Here is a 5626-nt window from a genome sequence, read left to right as displayed (position 1 = left end):
GATCAGATATCTTCAGGACAGTTTCAATTCTGGTGTCCAGCAAGGTTTCCCTGATTTTTTGTTCTGTGGTGAGAAACTTACAAATAGCCATTAAGGATTGTATTGCAGTACAGTCCTACATTACCCTCCTCTTTCTGTTTGTTAATAATTATTCTTAACTAGTGGCCTGGTGTACAGATTCGTGCACATTGAAAGGGATTTAATTAGAAGGTGGGTGGGGGGAGGGGAAGCTGGGCAAGAGACAGACCAGACAAGCCTTGAAGTCAACCTCTCGTGGTCTCTCCCCAGCCAGCTGCATTTGGGGCAGTGCTGCAGCTTGAAGGGCACCTGGGAAGTGAGCGGGGTCCTTCTGGCAGGTGGGGCCCCTTGGCTTGACCTGTTGGGATTGGAGTGAAACTTGGCTCTCTGACATCCCCCCAAGGGGTCCCAGAGTGTAAGAGTTGTCACTGGGCAGCTCTTGAGTTGAGCATCTACCCCTCGTGGTTAGTGCACTTTATACCTACTGGCTGGTCCCTTAGCCTTTTATATATATATATAGATGGTGGCAAAGGTGTCTATCTCTGTCTGTTGTCTTAATGAACAAAGCATCCCAGTGCTGTTGGCAGGGATTATAAATAAACAGTTACCCCACATATTAGAAACTTACTAGCTGGCTGCTTAGTATGTCCATTACTATAAGGGAGAACAAAATAATCAGAACAGTTTATATTGTAACTAGAGACCCAGTGCAGGAAATTCCTGCATGGGTAGGGTCCCTGGCCTGGCCAGTGATCAGGGTTGATTGGGGCCGTCCTTCATTCTGTGCTTCCCGCTGTGGTCAGCACATGTCACAGGGAGCAATCAAACTCCCAGTCTCCCAGTCAAACTCCTGAAGGGATACTTTGCATAACAGCCTTTTATAAATAGTATATAGATTACTAGATATTAAAAAAATAACCAGAACATCTAGTAAAAGTCAGACATTCACCACAGGAAGCTACTGCAGCAGCCTTTAGAGAAAACATCCCGGCATCTTCTCCTGGTCAGTGGGTCCCAACACATAAAGGTCCCCAGATGTGACTTTCCCCCAAAAACGAATAGACTGAGTATAAATCTGTATATCAGTAGTAGGTGTTCCAACTCCTACTAGGCAAGATGTAAAGGTCTGTTCTACATAGGTTCATCCTGAAAGGCAAAAGTATACCCAAAGTTGAGGAAACCTGTTGTGTGATTAGGTAGGTAAACGTTGGTCCTGACCCAGCCATGGCATCAACTTGTCTCATTTTGCTGCTTTTCTGGGCCTGGAGCTGAAATACAGCTGAGGCCTAGATGTTGCCTTTAGGGAGGAAAGGGTCAAGGTGTTTAAACTGCCTGACCAGCGACAGGAAAGATCCAGAGTCCAGACCACATGACAAGTGATATGCTAAGACAGGAAAGGTTACTTGGGGGTGAGGTTCTTGTTTTCCCAGTTTTGTTACTTGCGAGGCATCTAGAGCTTTCTGTGCTGGTGAGTTTCTGTACCTGGCCCATCTTCATCGTTCTGGGGGTCTCAGGGTTTACATCCCACTCTCCATCCCCCAAGGAATTTTGGCAATGAATTTTTTTTTCAGGGAAGAAGTGGTGCCATATCTCTTCTATAACTGCTTTCTGCTGAAAAGGAATGTTTCCCTTCAGAGCTACATATCGTTGCTCTCTGTCAGAGGGACCATGAGACCTGGGCACAGAAAGAGGTTGTGATGATGTCAGAATAAGTGAAAGGAGTTAATGGAGAATTCGGTAGTTAGGGTAAGGCAGTGGTTCTCAACCTTTCTAACGCCGCAACCCTTTAATACAGTTCCTCATGTTGTGGTGACAACCATAAAATTATTTTTGTTGCTACTTCAAAACTGTAATTTTGCTACTGTTATGAATTGTAATATAAATATCTGTGTTTTCTGATGGTCTTAGGCCCTACAGTAGTGGTTCTCAGCTTGTGGGTTAAATTAGAGTTATGAAGTAGCAACGAAAATAATTTTATGGTTGGCGGTCACCACAACATAAGGAACTGTATTAAAGGGTCTCAGCATTAGAAAGGTTGAGAACACTGGGGTAAGGGATTGAAGGAGAAATGGTGGAGTTAGCTGAAACAAACAAAGGATGTGTTTTGCAGGAAATCGGATGTTTTTTTCTTAGAGTGAAAGAGAACAAGGTTGCAGAAAGGCCAGGAACCAATCAGAGAGCAGCACAGATAGACAAAGAGCAGGCTTTTGCAGCTATAAGGGGAAGAGCAGAATGCTTTTATGGCAACCCCTTTGAATCTCCCTCCCAAGGAGCCACCCTATGTTTGCAATAAATTCCTGTCTTGTTTGAACATCTCTGGTCTGCTGCTTCATTCTTTGATTCCTTGAGACAGTACCCAAGGAGAAATTTCTGCTCTCCAATTCCAGTATCACAAGTAGGACTTATAACCTGGTGGAGATGAACTGTGGAGCAAAAGCTGGAATGACAATAATAATAATAAATAGTATGGTGGAAGGAAAAAGTTCCTGTTGCTAATTCCAAGTCAAAGGATGAGAGGAAAATGAAACATTAGTTTGGAGGGTTATAGCCAAATATTTAAGGAAACAAATAAAGTAAACAAAACAATGACAACAACAACAACAACAAAACACTTCGAGGATTTAGTTCAGTTTAGCTCCTGTGAAAAATAAACTGAAGAAAATGAACTGGAGTCTAACATTTATAACCATATATATGGAGCCTATTGAAATATAATTTTCCCCCTAATGTCACCCTCATTTTTATTGAAGAGCCAAAATAAGAGCAATTAATTTACTATATTGTCTAGTTACAAGTTGGCCTGATTATTTGCATGAATACAATAAGATTACATGGGCTTTTAAAAACCTGCTTTGCTGCAACATCATGATTAAGTTTTAATTAGCTCTTCAGGGCAAAGTACTGAGCCACCTGGCTGACATGAGGTTTTTCTGCAATTACTGTAGATGTGGGAGAGTTTCTTAAGTTCTTGAGGTCCTCAATGATGTCTTGAGGTTCTCTCCTTGCCAGCTTCCAAGAAAGCAACCTTTGTGCCTTTCCTGTAAAGACTGCCATGAACCATGTGATCAAGCAAAGCATCAGGCTTTTTCTTGCAAGTGGCTTTTGATTGGCTTTGAACAGTTTTGAGAATGGTTTGTGGTAGTGCCCAGAGTTCAGGCACATCCTATTCAGACATGACATTCCACAATTGGAAACTGGTCTCATTGAACTCATGCAAAGAAACATATTGCCATGACTCATTCATTAAGAACTGCCAGATTCAGGAAGGATCAAGTAAGGAGAAAAATATAAAAGCTTTCATTTTGTTGATGAAGGCATAATTTACCAGATTGTTCTAGGGAAATACAAATAAGCTTCTTTATATCTGGAAGACAGAAAGATTTCCAAATAACTAATCTTTTGTCCTGATTAGTTGCCAGAATTTTATGTTTTTAGTCATTTGTCAAGAGTTCTATAATTTTTCATTTGGCCATCAAAATGAAAGGTGAACATGGCTGTTTAGCATGGTGGTGCACAGGCAGGCTACCAAATAGCCATCTCAGACACTGATTTAAAAAATTAAATTTCTGTAAGGGACGGGGATATCCAAAGGAAGGACTGCACAGTGCCATGCCAAGGGGATGTTGTGTCGATAATGGCAGCACCCAGGCCCTGGAGTTTCATCCTTATATGCAGTCACTGGCAGGAAACTTGTCTTCAGTGGGTTTCGGTGCTAAGGTGAACTTGGAATGCGGATGGAATGTACGTGTTTGGTCAGGTATCTTCAGGACAGTTTCCATTCCTTATATGGTCTGACTCCTGGTGTCCAGCAAGTTTTTCCTGGTCTTTAGTTCTCCTATCTCAGGAAGCTTAAGAATGACCTTTAAGGATTGCATTGCCCTGCATTCCTTACAGAAGCTACTGGTACGTGATGGAGGGTTCATTTTTTTCTCCCCTGGGGGCTTTGTTTTTCTCTCTTACATGCAGCCATATACAGTGCCCAAGAGTGCCCATTTCGTGTCTGTGTCTCCCTGTCCACCACGCACAACCCTTTAGTCTCCACACCAACACCATTAAACACTTATCCAATTGATCTGCATTTCATCGGTCACTTGCTATCCATAGCAAGTAAATGTGGGTGGGGAAACTGAGCTGTAGGCAGCTAGTGACACGCCCTGCCCCTCGGGCTTTGTCTTAGATCTTCATAAAGGTATTGCTCAACTGCACCCAGTGAGATTGCTCTTTTGGGAGCATTGAACTCAGTGTGTTTTTTCTCTGGTCGCCTACAGCAAGCGCTGGGAAAGAGGAGCAAGGGAGACTTAGCCGCTGGAAGAACTAGGTGAGTATACTTAATCTAATGGTTTCTACGGGTAGCTCAGGGATGCTGGTAAGGTTTTTTTGCCAAATGAGACTTATGATAACTGTGGGATGAGACCATGGTAGGGTTTATTGTACTAGCTTTTGAGGGTCTGCTAAAAAAAAAAAAAAAAAAAAAAAAAAAAAAAAAAAATCAATCTATTTAGAAACTTTGCTTTCAGTCTTGACAAACCCTGAAAAAAAGAAAGAAAAAAAGGAAGGAAGGAAGGAAGGAAGGAAGGAAGGAAGGAAGGAAGGAAGGAAGGAAGGAAGGAAGGAAGGAAGAAAGAAAGAAAGAAAGAAAGAAAGAAAGAAAGAAAGAAAGGAAATTCAATCTTTTTAGAAACTTTGCTTTCAGCCTTGACAGACCCTGATTAGGGACTCCAGACATTCCAGACTTCTGACCTACACAGACAGGAGCTAATAAATGAATTCTGTTTGAAGCTGTTAAATTTATAACTTCTAATACAATGTGTTTTCCTTTAAGGAAAATCTATGTAAAGACTTTGCAGCCAGAGAGACTGTTCAAAATCTCTGCTTCACAGGACCCTTAATTAGAAATAATGAAGCTTCTTTATTTTTAGTTACCTTCTCTATAAAACAAGAGTAGTACTATATTTATTATCTCCCCCCACAGAGTTATAAAAAAAAAATAGAGATCATGTGTATAAAGATTTTTGAGAGCAGCTTAGAAACAAATTACAGTGAAAGAGACATGATACCAAGTTACTTACTAAGTTACTCAGGGGTAGCTGTTGTAATTATAACTAATAAATGCTGTCACTGTTGTTTAGGAACTTAGAATAAGGTGACCAGATAGTCCAGGTGTTGGCGGGACAGTCCTGATTTCTAACAATTTTTCCCGTTTCCCGCGGCGTTTTAAAAAAGTCCCAATTTTTGGAAAGTTTGGAAATATTGGAAAGATTCTTTCCAAAAATCGGGACTTTTTTAAAACCCCGCGGGACGCTGGAAAATTTGTTAGAAATCAGGACTGTCCTGCCAACACCTGGACGATCTGGTCACCTTAACTTAGAACCTTATAGAGAGACATCCATGGGGGTAATGTATTTTAATAAATATATGTTTATCGGTTTATGGCCTTGAGGAGAAAGGACAAGTAGTGTCTGAAGAATAGGAAAATAGATTAAAAATCCAACCTGATAAAATGCCTCAAATAATGGACTTTCTCAGATGGGAGATTCACATCTGCATGATAAGTCATTTTAGAATATTCTAGAGCTGAGAGCGCTACCAACATGGCCAATCCCCAGAA

At 41.2% G+C, this 5626-nt stretch overlaps 1 protein-coding gene across 1 annotated transcript in view; it reads left to right on the top strand.

Moving 5' to 3' along the window:
- Positions 1 to 1467: 1467 nt before the first annotated feature.
- The window catches only part of LOC118712911 (membrane-spanning 4-domains subfamily A member 8-like), a 53576-nt gene continuing 49417 nt past the window's right edge, over positions 1468 to 5626 (top strand). The window contains exons 1-2 of the mRNA XM_045577639.1: positions 1468 to 1482; positions 4272 to 4305. The gene's annotated coding sequence lies outside the window, so the exon portion shown is untranslated. The remainder of the gene's footprint in view (positions 1483 to 4271; positions 4306 to 5626) is intronic.

The sequence above is a fragment of the Pipistrellus kuhlii genome, unplaced genomic scaffold (genome assembly GCF_014108245.1).
Source record: "Pipistrellus kuhlii isolate mPipKuh1 unplaced genomic scaffold, mPipKuh1.p scaffold_m20_p_9, whole genome shotgun sequence".
Lineage (NCBI taxonomy): Eukaryota > Metazoa > Chordata > Mammalia > Chiroptera > Vespertilionidae > Pipistrellus > Pipistrellus kuhlii.
Note: the sequence above shows the minus strand (reverse complement) of the source record. Positions and strands in the feature narration are given on the sequence as shown.